Genomic DNA, 18,560 nt, shown 5'->3' on the forward strand with positions numbered 1-18,560 from the left:
CAGGGCAGGGCTCGAACCCGGGTCCCCTGCATTGGCAGGCAGATTCTCAACCACTGCGCCACCAGGGAAGCCCTCAGTCTCTGATTTTGATGGTGGGGAAGCTGGGCTCAAAGAGGGGGAGCACCTTGCCCAGTATCACACAGCATCTGCGCACCAGTGATGGGGCTGCACCTGCCCTGTGGATGCTCAGTCCGGTGCCCTTCCCACTCTCCCCATGAACCACGGAGCAGTTATTTTCCATCTCTTCTAAAATCAGAGCACAAGGTCAGGGGCCTTGACTGAAGCGGAAAGGATGTGAGATCATCAAATCCAACATTCCCAGGTTGCAGGTTAGAACACTGAGGCCCAAGAGAATGAAGGGGTCGGCCTGAGGTCGCCCAGAGCCAGAGACGCATGCTCCGAGGCCCGAGCTCTGCCAGTGACACCAGCTGCTGCTCTGCTTCTCTTGGGCCTGACAGGCTGCATGGCGGCAGGACAGCCAGACGTGGAAAAACAAACCCCACGGGCTTGGGCAAGGGAGAGAGGACAGAAAGGCAGAAACATTACTTCCAAGACCCAGATTTCCTCTCTTGGCTTTCTCTCTTGGCCTGGCTCTGCCGGCCCTTCTGAGCTGTTCCGTGACAGCCTGCCCGCCCTGTAGAGAGGAGACAATAGCCAGCCCGCTGGCCTCAGTGCCATCGGTGACACGAGTGAAAGAAAGTCAATATTTGCCCAGTGGCAAAGGAAGGGAAATAAGTCCGATTTGGGACGGGAGTGAGGGGAGTGATTCTGAAAAGCGAGGTCGCAGCGCCTGGGGCCTGCGGCGTCAGCACTCGGCTTCTAAGGCAGCCTTTGGATCCACCATGTTAAATCACCCTTTGTGTGTGTCTCGGAGAGCCTGCACCCCGCCCGCTGCCCTGACCCCCGATACATTTCCCTGATTGCTTGCAGCTGGCGCCCCCCCAGCTCCCTGGAGGAATGGACTCCTGCAGAAAGGCCTCGTAGCAGATGGCCCCCTGAGGGGGACTCAGGCTCGCTCCCTTATCTGGCCCCTGAGCCCAGGGAAAGACGTGGAAAAAGTCCTTGTCAGGTCAAGAGAGGCTGTGCCTGATTTTTTTTGTCCTGCCTTTGTTTTGTTATCTTTTCGTTTTCCTTCTCTGCATCCTGCTTGCTTGTTCTGTGTCCTGAAGTTGGGGAAGGGCCTCCGGGGGAGGAGGGCCAGAGCCCGGAGCCTTTCCTCCACTGAAATGCAGTTCCTGAACCCACGGCAGCTGCCGGCTGCTATAGTGGCTTTTGTGGTCGCCTGGGATCGCACCTTCACAGGTTAACGAAGGGAGCTTTGGGAAGCAGAACGCGACCGGGGCGAGGCCCTGGGGCTGCACTGGGCACAGGAGGGGCTGCCTGCCGTGGGACTCCGCCAGGTGGGAGACTGGGTGGATCCACTAAGCCCCCTTCCTCTCTTGGGAATGCTCTGGCTGTGCTGCCTGCCCCAGAGGGGCCCCGCGACGTTCCTGGTGGTCAGGGCTGCCACCCAAGACTAACCCCGGTCCCCTGGCCCCCAGACGATCACAGGGCTGGCGGTCCCCGGAGACCGGAGAGCCAGGGCGATCGATGTCCCACGTGGACCTGGGGCAGCGGCAGGGAGACTGAGGGAGGGCCCCCCGCCTCCCCCTGCAGCCAGCCCTGCGACCTGGTCTGATCAGCCGTCCAGCAGCAGCAGGGGCAGCGGGGCAGCCTTCAGCCGGAGGCAGCTTGCAGCCTGTCCGCCGGGACCCCTAGCGCACAGCCCTGGGCGAGAGCGCAGCCCAGAGCGGACTCCCTGCGTCTTCCGGGGCCCTGGCCCATCGGGGTGGGGTCTGGGGTGTGTGGACCTGGCACGTCACAGGTGCCCAGCACCGCCACCCAGGCGCCAGGCGCCTCGTCCAGATCCCATCTCCTGCAGGACCGTAACTAAGTTACTGCAACACTGGGCACCTCAGTTTCCTCATCTTTAAAGTGGGAATAAAAGAGTGTGTATGCCATACGGTCGATACGAGAATCCAGTGTATTAATATTTATGTGAAGCTCTGAGAACAGTAAGAGTATGAAGATTTCACTGTTGTTATTATGGTGCTTCTTCAAACCGAAGGGACACTTTGTAGATAAAGAAGCAGCGTGGGAGCCTGGAGCGGGGGGTGAGGCAAGGCTGTGACGGTATTTGGTCAGAAGGACCTGGAATCCAGTGAGTTTGCTGTGAAGTTACCGCGCGCGGCCCCAGGCAAGCTGCGTCTCCCCACCCCTGGACCTCAGTTGTCCCCTCTGAAAGGTGGAGAAGGGTGACCGCCTACCTCGCGTCCCCCAGGATGCCCTGGATGACGGTCTGAGACGCTGGCCTCCTCCCGTCTCACCTCTGACCAAGGCGGGCTTCCCGGTGGAGGCTCTGGCCTGTTGCGCTTTCTACAAACAGCACCAGCCGCAGTGCGGCGCTCTCCCCACAAGGACAGCGGATTCTGGGTGGCTCCGGGCTGAGCCCACCCTCTCCCAGCGTCTGCTCCTCCTCGATCGGCCTGCTCCGGGCAGGAGTGTTTCTGGACGTGGTCCCCAGTTGTACAAGCAGAGAGTCGGGGGCGGGGGAACGTCTCCTTCGAGCTGGGACACCTGGTTGGTGACCCTGGGACGGCAGGGGGGCCCTTCCTCCTCACCCGCGGCCAGGCTGTCTGCAGTGCGAGGAGGCGGGGTGGGGTGGAGGGTGGCTTGAGGCACATTCAGCACCTTTCCCGCCAGGCGAGTCCAGGGCCCTGGTTGATGGCACCCTTGTCCCCTCCCTCGCCTGCCGCCTTCCTTCCTGCCTGCTGACAGTATTGGGCAGATGATTAGGCCAAGGGCCTCTGCTGAGGATGGGGAGTGACACGCTGCAGGTACCCAGGCCACCAACTGAGTGATGTCCGCTGCCCCATAGCCCTCTGGCTGGTCATCGGGGTGAGTGGCAGGTATGGAGAGGAGAGGCTACTTTAAGTCTTCGGAGCTACTCAGGGCCTTGGAAATGTCACCTCCTCATTATCATTTTGCCAAGAGCCCTGGAGATGAGTTGCTTTGCCAAGGTCACCTCCAGGGTCACCTCGAAAGCGAGCACAGCCCCCAGAGCACACTGGTTTTTTCCGCCCCACCCCCTGGCTTCCTAAAGAAGGTGTTGGGCTTTGGCTGGAGTGTAGGGTCCTGGTCAGGTGCCTGTCTCCTGTGACCTTGGCCATGACCTTAGATCACATGGAACGTCCTCCCTCAGGAAGCTGGAGGTGTGATGAGAGAGCTGGAAGGACTTCCTGAGGGGCTCCGTGAGAGAGGAGGGGCGAAGGCTTTTCCCAAGGTGTTTGGGAGTCAGGCTGGATTCGGGCTCGGGAGAAGCTTCGGGAAAGAGCCCCAGACTTGGAGTTCAGTACCACAGAGTCCAGAGTCAGACCCTATAGCCTCCTGCCCAGACTGTGGGCCGATGCTCGAGCTCTCTGAACCCATCACCTTCCTCAAAACTGTGATCAAAGCCCCTTACCTTACAAGGGTTTGTAGATTTTTTACTTTTAAAAACAGCTTTACTGGGGTATAATTTACGTACTATACGGGTCACTCAGCTGCAGTGCACAGTTCAGTGGGTTTAGTGCAGTTAGAGTCGTGCATCCACCACCACCATCTAACTTCAGAACATTTTTCACCCAAAAGAAAAAGTATAAACATTAGTGGTCACTCCTGTTCTCCTTTTCCCCAACCTCTAGCCAGTGGATAATCTGTCTTCTGTCTCTGTCAATCTGTCTCCCTGGACGTTTCACATAAATAGAATCGTTCATTACGTGGTCTTTTGTGACTTGCTTCTCTCACTTACATATATTTTCAAGGTCCAGCCACATTGTATCGTGTGTCAGTCCTTCATTCCTTAGAATTGCTGAGAAATATTCCGTTGCAGGGCTAGACCGCGGTGTATTTGTCCATGCATCTGTTGATGGGCATTTTGCTTGATTTTTGACTGTTGTGAATGCTGGTGCTGTGAACATTCGTGTAAAGGTTTTGTTTTTTTTAAATTAATTAATTAATTAATTAATTAATTTATGGCTGTGTTGGGTCTTCGTTGCTGTGCGAGGGCTTTCTCTAGTTGCGGCAAGCCGGGGCCACTCTTCATCGCGGTGCGCGGGCCTCTCACTATCGCGGCCTCTCTTGTTGCGGAGCACAGGCTCCAGACGCGCAGGTTCAGTAGTTGTGGCTCACGGGCTTAGTTGCTCCGCGGCATGTGGGATCTTCCCAGACCAGGGCTCGAACCCGTGTCCCCTGCATTGGCAGGCAGATTCTCAACCACTGCACCACCAGGGAAGCCCCGTGTAAAGGTTTTTGACAGGACGAATGTTTTTATTTCTCTTGGGTACGTACCTAGGAGTGGGATTGCTGGGTCAAATGGTATATAGTCTGCTCTCTGCATCCGTGGGTTCTCCTCCACACCTGAAGATTCAACCAGCTGTAGATTGAAAATATTTGAAAAAAATTCCAGACAGTTCCACAAAGCAAAATTTGAATTTGCCACATGCCAGCAACTATTTACACAGCGTTTACATAGTATTAGGTATTCTCAGTAATCTAGAGCGGAGTTAAACCGTGCTGGAGGATGTGCTAGGTTATACGCAAACACAACGCCGGCTTATATAACGGACTTGAGCGTCCTCGGATTTTGGTGTCTGAGGGGTCCTGGAACCAGTTCCCATGGAGACTGAGAACAACAGTACTTTAAAAAAATATATTTATTTATTTATATTTATTTATTTAGTTGCGCCGGGTCTTAGTTGAGGCAGGCAGGCTCCTTAGTTGCGGCATGCGGACTCTTAGTTGCGGCATGCGTGTGAGATCTAGTTCCCTGACCAGGGATCGAACCCGGGCCCCCTGCATTGGGAGCGCAGAGTCTTAACCACTGGGCCACCAGGAAAGTCCCAACGGTACTTATTTTTAAAGCTGCTGTTTACTTGACCCTGTTCTGAGTACTGTATGTGGACAGCCTCCTTCAATTATCCCAGTTCTCTGTGAAGCAGGTACTATTATTATTCCCATTTTATAGAATAAGGAACCTGGGGCTCAGAGGTTCCAAGGATTCTTGCTGGGGAGCCAGGCTTGAACCCGACACACTGGCCTGAGTGCAATGCTGTGGGAGTGTTCCCTGCCCACCACATGGCCCTCCTGGGGAGGTGACCAGACCCCTGCATCCTCTGTCCCCGTGTGCGGTTTTAGGGGCTCCTGTGTCCTCCCAATATGGAAAGCCTCCCACATGGCTCTTAAGAGGCAGAGAGGACCTTCCACCTGGGGTTGGGGCGAGGGAGGCGTCCCAGCTCTGACTCCCCTCCTGACTTGGAAAGAGATTTCCCTTCCTGGGCCTCATTTCCTGCTGTGCAGCAGGGGCTGGGGTACCCGATCCTGGGCTTCCTTCCAGGTCGTACCTCCCGTGGAGATTCTGCACCGTCTTCCCAGCAATGCTTCTCCCACCTAGTGTGCCGACCAGCCAGGTGGGGGCTGAGTGTGGGGGGCGGGAGGAGGGGGCACCCACCACAGACCAGGGGCTGGGGACCTCCTGGCTGTAAGCCAGGGAAGAGCCGCGTCACTGTGTGCCCCGCACCTGTGCCCCAGTCCTGCTCCCTGGAGCCTCTGTGGCCTCATACCGGTGAAGCACCCAGCCGGCTTCCGAGGCTCGGCCCTCCTTCCTGGGCTGGACTCATCCGTGGGAAAGTGCTGTGCACACAGTAGGTGCCCAGTGTGTGTTAGCCGACCCCGAGTCTGCCAGCCCAGTCTGGTGACACCGGGAGAGGCAGCCGTGGGCGCCGTGCATCTTCCTTCTGCGTGTCCGCGTCCTGCAGCCTTTCCTGGCCCTCCCTCCACTCCGCATTCGCGCTTCTGGCACCTGCTGGCCAGAGCTCCTCCTGGATCCAGGCGCTGTGTCCCGAGCCTTTAGCCCGCAGAGGGATCAGCGGCGCCTCTGGGGAAGTGCCTTCTGCGAGCTGGCAGGTGGCCGTGGAGGATGTGAGCGCTGGCTGTCTCCTCCAGAGGCCTGCGCGCCAGATGGAGAGGACGGGCTTCTGTGGCGGCCCAGACCCAGGGGGGCCAGCGGGGGACCACCGGAGTGCCTCTGGGCAGGCGGCCGGCGTGTCCCTGGGTCTCGGCTCTTTCCCTGCCCGAGGCCGGGGCAGTCCTGCAGGCCTGGCCTGCCTCCCGCCAGCTCTTTCCACCGCGCGTGCTCAGTCTCCAGGGTGGCCTTTCCCGCCCGTGGTTGCTGAGCTCCCCCCGCCCCCGTGCCTGTGCCTCCCACTGTTTTTAAGCTCCGTGGGCCCTTTGTTTTTTTTTTTTTTTTGGCCGCAGCCCAGCTTGCAGGATCTTAGTTCCCCGACCAGGGATCGAACCCGGGACACGACAGTGAGAGCGCCGAGTCCTAACCACTGGACCGCCTGCCTGCCCCGAGGCGCTCCAACACTCACCTTTCCTCTCACGCACTCGGGGGGCTGGGCCGGGGCTCCCTTTTCTCCTGCCAGCACCCCCTCCACCGTCCCTCCGTTGGCAGGAGCCGGGCTGGTCCCCATCTGGTCCAGACTCTGCCCTGTCCTGTGGCCCGCTCACCGCGGGATGGCAACACCAGACAGAGCCCAGGCCCCAGAGCAGCCACCACCCTACCCCGACCCCTGTTCCAAACCCAGAAATAGCACAGTTCAAACCACCAAATCAGTAAATAGTGTCATCAGGGTTTATCGGGCATGTGAGGACCAACTGTGAACTGGGAGCTTTCAAATTCAAAGACGGACGGGAAGCTCGGGCGGGATGCCCCAGGATGGTGCCTCTGGTGCCCAGGAGAGTGTTCACCGTTCACCTTGGTTGCTCATTGCAGCAAGGTTTCCAGACAGCAGGGGACTGGTCAAAAGTGACAGCAGGCACACCACAGTAGAGACAGGCACACGAAGTTTTTGGTTTGCCTGTGCATCTAAAAGTTATGTTTACACCAGACTGCAGTCTTTTAAGTGTGCAGTAGCGTCATCTCTGTAAAAACAACATACGTGCCTTGATTACAAAACACTTTATTGCTAAAAAAAATGCCCAAACACCTGCACTAGTAACATCAAAGATCACTGCTCGCGAATCACCGCAGCAAATATAATAATAATGAAAGTTTGGAATATTGTGCGAATTCCCAAAATGTGACACAGAGACACAAAGCGAGCAAGGCTGTCAGGAAAATGGTGCTGATGGACTTGCTCCACGTGGGGCTGCAACGACCTTCGATTTGCGAAACGCACGATATCTGCGAAGCACGGTAGGGTGAGGTGTGCCTTTGTCTCCCGCGGCCTTTAGGATGATGACTTGTTTCTTTTATGATTGTCAGAGGCATTTACAAGAAGTAACCTAGGTTAAGGTTTGCTTATGTTCATGAAATAAGCTAGATTTACTTTTGCTTACGTGGCTTAAATGGTTTTGTCTGCTCAGGGAATTTCTGAAGTCTAGTCTCTATTTTGTATTTAATTTTAACACCGCCAGGCTGTCCCTGCAAGAGTAGTGATGTTATAAAGAGAACCTTTGGGCTCCCCAAAAACTGGGTGGCAGCTTCCTCCTGAGGACAAGCTGCCTGGGGAACCGGCCACTTGTCAGTAGGGGTGCGGTGGAGGTGTCAGGGATTTAGAGACGTGCGGGGTTAGAAAGGGGGCCTTGAAATTCGTCTAGGCCGACGCTGTGTCGCTCCCTGGGTCATGCCAGTAGTGGTCTATCCTCAGCTTGAATACCCCCAACGACAGGGCACTCATTACCTCACAAAACCAACATCCCATCAGGATTTCGGCAAGTGCTGAGGCAGAGATTCTCTCCTCACTCTGAGCCTGAATCGGTGCTCCCACACCGTGAAGTGGGGAGCTGCCGGGGAAGGTCAGGCCCCCAGCCCTTGGTGCCGCTGGAGTTGGAGGAGAAGCAGAGAAAGCCACAGGGCAGTGTCTGGGCCGGGAGAGGCGTGGCGGGTCAGGCAGGAGGAAGCTGCCTTCTTCAGGGAGGATAATCGTGTCCTGGGATTCGCACGAGACGGTGAGTTGTCAGGGGTATTGGTGGGAACAGGCATCTCTGTGTGAAGAGTGAAGGGCATGTCTTTTTTTAAAAAAATTAATTAATTTTATTTTTGGCTGTGCTGGGTTTTCGTTGCTGTGCGCGGGCTTTCTCTAGTTGCGGCGAGTGGGGGCTACTCTTCATTGCGGTGCGTGGCTTCTCGTTGCGGTGGCCTGTTGTTGCGGAGCACGGGCTGTAGGCACACGGGCTTCAGTAGTTGTGGCTCACGGGCTCAGTAGTTGTGGCTCACGGGCTCAGTAGTTGTGGCACACGGGCTCAGTAGTTGTGGCTCGTGGGCTCTACAGCGTAGGCTCAGCAGTTGTGGCTCGCGGGATCTAGAGCGCAGGCTCAGTAGTTGTGGCGCACGGGATTAGTTGCTCCGCGGCATGTGGGATCTTCCCAGACCAGGGCTCGAACCCATGTCCCCTGCACTGGCAGGCGGATTCTTAACCACTGCGCCACCAGGGAAGCCTTGAGCACGTCTTTTCCCCAGGGCCCGCCAGGCATCTGGGAGGAAGGAGGCCCTCGTGGAAATGGGGGGGACAGACTGCATCCTCCTCACTGACTCCCCGCCCCACCGAGGGCAGGCAGGGCTCCTGGCTCAGCCCCCGTGACGTTTGCCCCTTGAGGGTCCCGAGGGGGAGGGAATGCGGTAGCGGTGGCTTCGTCCCTGCTCAGCCTGCTTGCTCATCTCTGAAGTGGGCGCCAAGCACTGACCTCACGGGGCTGAGCGTGGAGAGAAACGCAATGTGGCCCTCGTGGGGCCTCCCCCTCCCCCCGCCCCGTCCTCCCACAGTGGGACCTGCTGGCTGGGGAAGGAGCCCTGGGGGTGGGGCTGGGAGCTCGGGGTCCACGCCCTCAGGGAGGCCTCCGTCATGGGGAGAAGCCCGTCTGCTGCACGCCCACCAGGGCCTGAGTCTGTGGATCTCTGGAGCTGCTGGGGGACTGCCCGCTCAGCAGGGAGCCTGCGGGGACCTGGGGGAGCGCGTGAGAGGGAGGGTCAGGTGGAGGGTGGACTTCCAAACAGTCAGACGTCCAGGGGTCCTTCCCAAGGCTGGACGGGCAGACGCCGCCGCCCTAGGTAATCAGGGAGGTGGTGCTCACGCCTCAACCCCCCGACCCTCTGGAGGCTCTGAGCTGCCCTGCCCCTCCCCAGGATCGCTTGCTTATCTCCCTCCTGTTGGGCCATCCAGGACCCCAGGCCCGCCCGCCCAGACCGTGACCGCTGGGCCCCGGGGTGCATGGGTCTGGCCTTGACGGGCCTGCCTCTGCTGTGGGTCTCCCTCCTCTCCCTGAAGCGGGGGCTTGGCGGGCAGGATGGTGGTTGCGGAGGGGAGAGGGCAGCGCCCAGTGGACCCCACCTTCCCGGTTACCTGCTGCCAGGCCCAGCAGCCGGGCTGCTCCGGGGGCTGCTCACACGAGGGGCTGTCACACGGGCAGGAGTGACCGGTCTGAGGAGCGGGCAGAGCTGGAAGGGAGGGGGGGCCTCGGACTCCCACCCGCCCCTCCCAGCTCCCCGGCTTCCTGGACAGAGCCGCCTGGGCCGCTGGGCCACTTCTGCCCCCTCGCTCTGGGGACACAGGGTCAGACGATGTGCATGTGTGACGCAGGGGACTGAGGAAGGGCACGTGTGTGTCCTGGGGTCCACTCTGCATCCGACACACACGCGGCTTCATCTCAGCGGCTGCCCCAGGGACGGACACTTGCCCTGCGCGGAGCCGAGGGATCAGCTCTGAGACAGAGTCCGTCTCCGGGGCTGTCCGGCTGGGATGGTCCGGTTCCAGCGTTCCCTCACTGCCCACCTCGTGCTGCCCACAGAGGTGACGTCTTCAAGCCGGGGGCCCCCGGGAGGAGGGGTGCCGCTCTGCAGAGGGTGGAGGGAAGGGGGCAGGTCTCCTGGCACCTTCGGAGGCAGAGGCCCCTTCGCCCGAGGGACGGGCCAGAGGTGACGGTGACGCCAGTGGATGCAGGTGGCCTGCAGCTCTCCCAGCCCCCAGGCGCTGTGGTTGTGCCATGTGACCACCCGGGAGCCCGGCCCCTCGTCAGGGTGTAGCCTCCCGCCCCAGGGCACCTCATGTTCCCACGTGCGGCCATATAACACGCATCACACGGGTGTTTACACATCACACACGTGTCACACACATCCTCTCCGGTTCCCCTGCTGAGGCCCCTCCCAGGTGGCCTTGGGGCCTCCGTCCTCCTGTGTGACCTGCGGTCCCGCCGTGTGTGTATGCGTGTTTGGGGGGTAGGGGATGGCGCACAGGCTCCACCAGATGTGGAGGCCCCGCCTGCCAGCTCCATGCGGGGGATCGGTGAGGGGGTCGGCGGTCTCCTCAGAGCCTGTCACCCCTGTCGCCCCTGCCTGCTGCTCTTCCCTCTCCACGGCGCGCACACACACTGTACACACCACACACACACTGTACACACCACAGACACACCACACACACACTGTACACTGTACACACCACAGACACGCACTGTACACACCACAGACACACCAACAAACACTGTACACACCACACACACTGTACACACCACAGACACACACTGTACACACCACACACACCACACACACCACAGACACACCACACACACACTGTACACTGTACACACCACAGACACGCACTGTACACACCACAGACACACCACACACACACTGTACACACCACACACACACACTGTACACACCACACACACACACTGTACACACCATACACACACTGTACACACCACACACACCACACACACCACAGACACACCAACACACAGTGTACACACCACACACACACACTGTACACACCACAGACACACCAACACACACTGTACACACCACACACACACTGTACACACCACACACACACCACACACACCACAGACACACCACACACACACTGTACACACCACACACACACACTGTACACACCACACACACACACTGTACACACCACACACACACCGTACACACCACACACACACCACACACACCACAGACACACCACACACACACTGTACACACCACACACACACACCACACACACACACCACACACACCACAGACACACCACACACACCACAGACACACCACACACACACTGTACACTGTACACACCACAGACACGCACTGTACACACCACAGACACACCACACACACACTGTACACTGTACACACCACACACACACCACACACACACTGTACACACCACACACACACACTGTACACACCACACACACACACTGTACACACCACACACACACCGTACACACCACACACACACCACACACACCACAGACACACCACACACACACTGTACACACCACACACACACACTGTACACACCACACACACACCACACACACCACAGACACACCACACACACCACAGACACACCACACACACACTGTACACTGTACACACCACAGACACGCACTGTACACACCACAGACACACCACACACACACTGTACACACCACAGACACACCAACACACAGTGTACACACCACACACACACACTGTACACACCACACACACTGTACACACCACAGACACACCAACACACAGTGTACACACCACAGACACACACTGTACACACCACACACACACACTGTACACACCACACACACACAGTACACACCACAGACACACACTGTACACACCACACACACACACTGTACACACCACACACACACACTGTACACACCACACACACACCGTACACACCACACACACACCACACACACCACAGACACGCACTGTACACACCACAGACACACCACACACACACACTGTACACACCACACACACACTGTACACACCACAGACACACCAACACACAGTGTACACACCACACACACACACTGTACACACCACACACACTGTACACACCACAGACACACCAACACACAGTGTACACACCACACACACACTGTACACACCACACACACTGTACACACCACACACACTGTACACACCACAGACACACCAACACACAGTGTACACACCACAGACACACACTGTACACACCACACACACACACTGTACACACCACAGACACACACTGTACACACCACACACACACAGTACACACCACAGACACACACTGTACACACCACAGACACACCACACACACACACTGTACACACCACACACACACTGTACACACCACACACACTGTACACACCACAGACACACCAACACACAGTGTACACACCACACACACACTGTACACACCACACACACACTGTACACACCACAGACACACCACACACACACTGTACACTGTACACACCACAGACACGCACTGTACACACCACAGACACACCAACAAACACTGTACACACCACACACACTGTACACACCACAGACACACACTGTACACACCACACACACCACACACACCACAGACACACCACACACACACTGTACACTGTACACACCACAGACACACCACACACACACTGTACACACCACACACACACTGTACACACCACACACACACACTGTACACACCATACACACACTGTACACACCACACACACACCACACACACCACAGACACACCAACACACAGTGTACACACCACACACACACACTGTACACACCACAGACACACCAACACACAGTGTACACACCACACACACACACTGTACACACCACACACACACCACACACACCACAGACACACCACACACACACTGCACACACCACACACACACCACTGTACACACCACACACACACACTGTACACACCACACACACCGTACACACCACACACACACCACACACACCACAGACACACCACACACACACTGTACACACCACACACACACACTGTACACACCACACACACACCACACACACCACAGACACACCACACACACCACAGACACACCACACACACACTGTACACTGTACACACCACAGACACGCACTGTACACACCACAGACACACCACACACACACTGTACACACCACAGACACACCAACACACAGTGTACACACCACACACACACACTGTACACACCACACACACTGTACACACCACAGACACACCAACACACAGTGTACACACCACAGACACACACTGTACACACCACACACACACTGTACACACCACACACACACCACACACACCACAGACACACCACACACACACTGTACACACCACACACACACACTGTACACACCACACACACACCACACACACCACAGACACACCACACACACCACAGACACACACTGTACACACCACACACACACAGTACACACCACAGACACACACTGTACACACCACAGACACACCACACACACACACTGTACACACCACACACACACTGTACACACCACACACACTGTACACACCACAGACACACCAACACACAGTGTACACACCACACACACACACTGTACACACCACAGACACACACTGTACACACCACACACACCACACACACTGTACACACCACACACACTGTACACACCACAGACACACACTGTACACACCACACACACACCACACACACTGTACACACCACAGACACACCACACACACACTGTACACTGTACACACCACAGACACGCACTGTACACACCACAGACACACCAACAAACACTGTACACACCACACACACTGTACACACCACAGACACACACTGTACACACCACACACACCACACACACCACAGACACACCACACACACACTGTACACTGTACACACCACAGACACACCACACACACACTGTACACACCACACACACACACTGTACACACCACACACACACACTGTACACACCATACACACACTGTACACACCACACACACACCACACACACCACAGACACACCAACACACAGTGTACACACCACACACACACACTGTACACACCACAGACACACCAACACACAGTGTACACACCACACACACATACTGTACACACCACACACACACCACACACACCACAGACACACCACACACACACTGTACACACCACACACACACCACTGTACACACCACACACACACACTGTACACACCACACACACACCGTACACACCACACACACACCACACACACCACACACACACCACACACACACTGTACACACCACACACACACTGTACACACCACACACACACCACACACACCACAGACACACCACACACACCACAGACACACCACACACACACTGTACACTGTACACACCACAGACACGCACTGTACACACCACAGACACACCACACACACACTGTACACACCACAGACACACCAACACACAGTGTACACACCACACACACACACTGTACACACCACACACACTGTACACACCACAGACACACCAACACACAGTGTACACACCACAGACACACACTGTACACACCACACACACACTGTACACACCACACACACACCACACACACCACAGACACACCACACACACACTGTACACACCACACACACACACTGTACACACCACACACACACCACACACACCACAGACACACCACACACACCACAGACACACACTGTACACACCACACACACACAGTACACACCACAGACACACACTGTACACACCACAGACACACCACACACACACACTGTACACACCACACACACACTGTACACACCACACACACTGTACACACCACAGACACACCAACACACAGTGTACACACCACACACACACACTGTACACACCACAGACACACACTGTACACACCACACACACCACACACACTGTACACACCACACACACTGTACACACCACAGACACACACTGTACACACCACACACACACCACACACACTGTACACACCACACACACACACTGTACACACCACAGACACACCAACACACAGTGTACACACCACACACATACTGTACACACCACAGACACACCACACACACACTGTACACACCACAGACACACACTGTACACACCACACACACTGTACACACCACAGACACACACTGTACACACCACAGACACCTCAGACACATACCACACACCACATACCACACACCTGCACCAAAGACACACCACACATACACACCACATGCCACATACACATGACACAGACACACCACACACACCACACAACCTCACAACCTCACACACGCCACACGCATATCACACACACACACCTCACAGACACACACACACACCACAGACACCACACCTGCAGACATATCACACACACAATCTCACAAACACACCACACACCTCACACCCACACACACCTCACACACACAGCACACACTCTCATATGCTCACATTAAAAGGCATTTGCTTTCAGCCCAAGCCCCCGTCCCAGCTCCTTCGGGGGGGCCGTGTGTAGTAGCCCTTGTGTGTCAGAGTCCATAACGTTTAGCCGGGAAGACAGTGTGTCCATTTTTAATGGTTTTTAGCTGAACACGTCATTGTGCATCTGGAGGAAGGATAATGGGCCGTGGGGCTGCGGTCCCGTGTGCAGGGCGGGTTTGTGCCGTCGGGTCATCACTGCTCAGCCGGGGGGCGGGGCTGCCCCTCCTGCCCGCATCCACAGCACGAGGTGGGGTGCCCCTGGGCCCCTGACACTTGGGGGGCCATGCCAGGCCCAGCCTTGCTCCCCCCTCCTTCCCACAACCTGCATCCGGCAGCCTGTGGTCCCCGTGTTCACGGACCCCCCTCAGTCACCCTTCGTGGTCCCCCCTTCCCCACCTGCTTGCTGAGACCCGGAGGCCCATGAGGGCACCTGTGGGTTTGGGATACGCTGCGGGTGCTGGGTGGGGTCGGGCTGTGGTCCTGCCGGTCCCTGACGGGGTGTCCCCGCCCCCTGCGCCCGAGGTAGTGGCTGTGGTGCACCTGGAGGGGCGTGCAGCCTTTCCCCGTGTGACGTTTCGCACATGGGCTCTGGGCCGCGTGGTGTGCGGGGTTCCCTGGGCTCTCGGGGTCCGGGTTCTGCCCGTCTGTGATTTGTGAATCCTGCACCCGGATTCCAGGTCCAGGGAGAACGGCCCGTGGCAGATGTGCGGGGCCTCACGGGAGCTTTCTTCTCTGACCATCCTCACTTTCAGGCGTGCAGGCGGAAGCCTGGGATTTGCTCATCTCAGCCTGGACGCGGGGGAAGGCAATGGCGCGTGGCTGGAGCAGGAGAGATTGAAGTGAGACGCTGGGAGGGACTTCCCAAGGCTGGGGCCCTGGAGCCGGTGCAGAGCAGGCTCTGCTTCTCCACGCGGGCGGTGGCCTGGCTCCAGGTACAGGTGTCCACGGCCGACCCAGGCAGGCACACGAGGAACTCACAGAAATGGGCAATTTATTTTCAAAACGATCTAGAAAATTAATTCATTCAAACTTTAGTCTCCACCTCTCCTAGGACCAAATGTTGGACTGAAGCATGGGTCCAGAAAAATAAAGACAAACTTATTCTTAAGTATCGATCTACTTAGCCGCTGGCTTCAGCGAGGCGCATCTTGCTGGTTAACCTGTTTCCATCACATTCCTTTGGCTTCTGCAAATACAGCGTCGACAAAGATGGAATCTCCTCAGCTCTCCGTTATCCGTATCGATAGAAGCCGGGCCTGAGTGTGTGGGGTGTGTGTGTGCATGTGGGTGTGTGTGTGTGCATGTGGGTGTGTGTGTCGGGGTGTGGGCACCTGTGCCCTTGGCAGGGGCGTGGGGGTAGAACTTTCTCGTCTCCCAAATGGGGTCAGGCTCCATTTAGGGGTCGTGCTCCTCTGGGAGCGCGCGGAGGGGCCCAGAAGCAGCGGGAGGTGCGGCTGCGTCAGCGCGAGGGGAGGGGGAGGGGGAGGGGGTGATGGGCGCCTCCCGCCGTCTCCAGTCCGGTCGGCGAGGCTCCCTCTGACCCGGATCCAGGGCCTGGGCCCCTTGGGGGTCTGGCCTAGGCGACCGTCCCTTTGCTTTCGCTCGGGGACACTCGGGAGAGGTTCCGTGTGGGGTCAGGGCGGGGAGCGGGGCTGCGGCCCCTCGTGGGACCGACCCCCCGGGGGAGATGCAGGGTCCGAGGGCCTGGGATAGACGGTCAGAGAGCCGAGTGGCCACCCTGGAGAGATGGACTGGACGGACAGACAGACGGATGGGGCCCTGTTCCTGCCGCGGAGGTGGGGGGTCCGCAGGCTTAGGCCGCGGCGGATTGAGGCCCAACCTTCACGCCGACCTGTGGGGCAGATCACTCAGCTGTCTGAGCGGAAGAGCCTCGTCCCGGGACGGGGTGATGCCGCGGCCCCCGCCCCCTAGGAGGGCAGGTGAGGACGGTCCAGGCGGGCACAGCCTCAGGGGCTTATTTTCCTTCCAACACCCGGCCTTGGGCCCGCACTTCCCCTGGCCTGACCCTCGGATCTAGGGGTCTCAGGGCCTCGTTTATACGGAGCGCGGCCCTAACCACCTGCCTCGAGGTGAGCGGCCCCATTTCCTCCCTCCCTTCCGCCGAGTGGCTGGGGGTGGGGGGGGGCGCTGTGGCAGGCGACCCGACTCTTGAATCTTCACCAGCCCCACCCTGTCCCCTCTCCTGCGCATGCGCTCTCTGCGGGCAGCGCTGGCTAATGCGCCAGTTCACGCTTCACGCTTCACGCTTCCTGTGCGGGAGCCCCGGGAGACTGCTTCATCCATCACCCTCAACCCTGGAGCCCTGCCGAGGACTGCGGCCTGAGCCCCTGGGGAGGACCGCTTCCCCTCCTCCCGCTGTGCTCCAGGGCCTGCGGGTCCAGCGCCGCCCCCGGCAGCGCGTGCTGTGTGCCCTTGGACAGGTTACTTCACCTCTCTGGGCCTCTTCCCCACAGGGGTCTTGAGAACTGCTGTCGAGTATCTTTGCTTCCTTAGCTTCTGGTGGAATAAGCGGGGGTGAAACCCCCACCCCTTAGGCTTATCCGGAGGGAACGTGAAGCCTCGGTTTTTTGCTGGAGAAATGGCTGGTGATTTCCCGAACTTTCCCCATTGGGTAGGTCTGACCCCATCTTGCCGCTTCTGACGGGGAACCCTCTGCCCCTCAGAGGCGCCGGAGGCACAGTGTGCAAGGGCTGGGGCTGCTTCTCTCTTTACGGTTTGAGCTGGACTCTGGAGGCTGTGAAGGAGGCTTCCCGGTGCTGGGGGAGGGCCGGCAGCTCGTCCAGCCCCGCGCCGGGCCACAGCCCGCGCGGCCGGGAACAGGCCTAAGGCCCCGCCGGTCAGGACGCTCGGAGGGCCCAGACCGGCTGCTCCCAGGGGTGCAAGCCCGCCCCCCCCCATCACGACAGGCTCCCCAGGCCCGTTGCCCCCATGCTGGGGTGGCGCCCCTGGCCCCCCCCGGGGGCCGTGGGGGCAGCCGAGCCCCGCCCGCCCTGTGACGCGAGGGTCTGTGCTGCTGGCTTCCTCCTGCCCGCCCCACACGCGTCTGCCGAGTGCCCGTCGCGCGCCAGACGCCGAGACCCCTGCCAGGGCAGGGTCGCAGAGTTTTCCCCCGAGGGCCGGAGAGGAAACATCTCAGGCTCGCGCCGCACAACCTCGGTGGCAGCTACTCCGCTCTGTTGCAGCGGGAAG

This window comes from Eubalaena glacialis, chromosome 3, assembly GCF_028564815.1.
Source record: "Eubalaena glacialis isolate mEubGla1 chromosome 3, mEubGla1.1.hap2.+ XY, whole genome shotgun sequence".
Classification (NCBI taxonomy): Eukaryota; Metazoa; Chordata; class Mammalia; order Artiodactyla; family Balaenidae; genus Eubalaena; species Eubalaena glacialis.